Genomic DNA, 2,880 nt, shown 5'->3' on the forward strand with positions numbered 1-2,880 from the left:
AAGGGGGGGTTTTGGCGCCCTTCTAACCCGCCGGTTAACTACGTGGGCTAGTCGTGGAAAGAATATAACAAAACCCAACAACTGTGTCTAGGTTCTCTTACTGCAAAGGGGGAAGATTAAAGTGAGCCTCTAAGTGAGAGGTAATAGTACCACCCAGGAAGAAACACACACGAGCCATAAAGGCTTGTCCAACAACCAGCGAAATAGTCCACAACAGATGCGATAGTCATTAAAACTGAAGTACAAGGTAAAACACATTCACCATCCAGGAAAGTAGTCCACAACGAATGTGACAGTTGTTATAACAAGTAAGCAAGGAAGGTTTGTCTAGTATCTAGTGGAGTAGTCCACAAAGATGAGACAATAGTGATAACCAATACAACATATTCCCAACAAAGTAAGTACTAAAACAACTGAAATAGTTCAACTATATTAGTACATGTGAAATAAACATGAATTACAAATGATGAAAGAATAGTCTTACAAACATCTACAGATGTGCATGAAAGCATGTTGGCTTAAACAGGCTTCTATATTAAGCAAAATTTCCAAGACACATATGTGCACCATACATCACTAGCCCCAGTGCTAGGACATTGGAGCCACTCCTCGCTCCTCAAAGAACTGAATGAAAACTCTCAATGCTTCATGGGAAGAGCCAAGGTGAAAATTCCTTGTTAATACAATGCGAGGGGTATATATAACCAAGGGTGATGCTTTACCCTTGTGACTTTTGGACTACCCTCATGACCGTTCAACTTCCTATGAATTTTAAAATGACATGAATTTTCATATTCATGTGTGTCCGTTGGAATTTCACTTTACATTACATTCGATTTACAATAGATATGTCACATAGTAGTGATGTGGCCTTTGACAACGCATGCACAACTTGACATGACACTGCTAACATGGACTAGCTAGCTGTGGTGGCAATGTCAAGATGTTGTTGTTGCCGAGTGATGGATATGTTCTTGGATGTGATTTATTTTCTCCTTTGAATGGCTTGATGCTACAGGGTCTTCAATGATATTTGGCCTTGAAAAGTGGTTGCATGCATCTATTCCCTTCGCTTGTTCTTAATGAGCTTCTTTTGTCCATGCAGCTGCAAGTAAGTCTTCTATCATGTTTGCTCCTTCTTCTTCTCCTTCATCGTCTCACCATGATCTAACAGTGTACTTTTTCCTGCAGTTCACTCATGACAAGACAACATCAAATCCAAAACCTCCTAGTCTAAGATGATACACTATTATCCATGGAATGAGCCAGGGACATGTGACATGCTGGGAAAGAGGGCCCAGGAACTGCGCATTGCGTAGTTCTAGGTGATAGGGAGGGAGAATTAGGGGAATTTTGAGGTCTAAAATGGTCCTCCTTAGGAAATTATAAAATAATAGCGGAAATAATAAAATAATATTACATTACATCATCAAATTTTAGAGGGAAAAAAGAAAAAAACTATTTTTTCAACTCGTATTTTCAACTTATCTCCCCTTGGGTTTACTCAAATTTATAGTGGAAACTCTTGCTGGATGAAGAATTGTATTCTTCATCCAAGGAGTACCCATGTTACATACTTGCGATGGAGACTGCTACATGAAAAATAAGAAATACATGAAAAATGTGGTTGCAATCACGTTTTTTCATGCATTTCTCATTTTTCATGTCACAAGGTCCATCGAAAGTATGCAATATGGGTACTCCTTGGATTAGGGATTGAATTTTGCATCCAACAAGTACTCCCACTTGAAATTGGAGTAAAACCTTAGGGAGATAGGTTGAAAATACGAGTTGAAAAAGTAGTTTTATTATTTTATTATTTTTTAATCTTTCTACTCTTTTACTCAAAAAATGGTGAATCATCCCCCATGGTTGACATCATCATATTAAATCCTATTGGTTCTTATAAAGTTTATTTTTGGTTGTACATTTTTATTAGGAGGCCCATTTTAGACCTCAAAATTCCCCTACTGACTAGTCACTGAGACTATGCAGAGCACAGCTCAGGCTTGACTGAGGAACTCCTAAGCACAATCTTCATTGTCGGGAAAAATTACGTATGGGCCACTAGGATTCAGGATTACGCAATTGAGATCATCAATGGAAGCTGCAAGGTGAGACTCTGCGAGGTAGGTTTGTGCAGTTTTATGAGGGAGGAAAAGACGGGGCAACAGAGGGACTAGACATGACAGTTTTGCATAGTTTCTGGGATCAGTGGGTCCTAGCTGAGGGAGGACACCTCTACACAATTCTGGGAGGCAAAGCAGGCTCAGGTCTCTACGCATTACAGGGTTCCGGTAGGTAGGGAGGAGGCTTGATGACTGATCCTACGAAATGCATAGTTCAGGTCAGGCTTGAGACAGCTTCTGCGCAATTCTGGAAAGGAAGGCAAGCTTCTCAACTCTGGGATTGTGTAGTGAAACTTTCTTGGAGGACAATATCTACACACTACGCAATTCCAAGTAGCATAGCAACATCACTGAGGGTTGAGACTGCACAGTGCAGCTCAGTCAGGTTCCGGTGAAGTTGAGTTTTCTAATCGAAAGGATTTTCAAGAAAATGGCTAAGTGAACTTGTGAGGTACCTAACATTGTGATCACATTCTTAGCATACTCCAATGACACAATGACATAGACCACCAGAACAACAAGGAAAATCATTACCCTCTGTGAGATTGTCTAGACCCAAAGCGACAAGTGTGACACTTGAGATAGACCTTAGGACGACCGTGATGACACTTGTGCGATAGTGCTTAAAAATTTATGTATGAGTGTGACCGATGTTTACATAGCTAGGACAACTCAAACACACAAAGACAAACCTTCGAAATCACTAAAATAGGACCACAAGTATGATAAATCAATCAACATGCCAAAAGAC

The sequence above is a fragment of the Pinus tabuliformis genome, chromosome 1_2, assembly GCF_031772625.1.
Source record: "Pinus tabuliformis cultivar Carrire ecotype Pingquan chromosome 1_2, CPIR1, whole genome shotgun sequence".
Lineage (NCBI taxonomy): Eukaryota > Viridiplantae > Streptophyta > Pinopsida > Pinales > Pinaceae > Pinus > Pinus tabuliformis.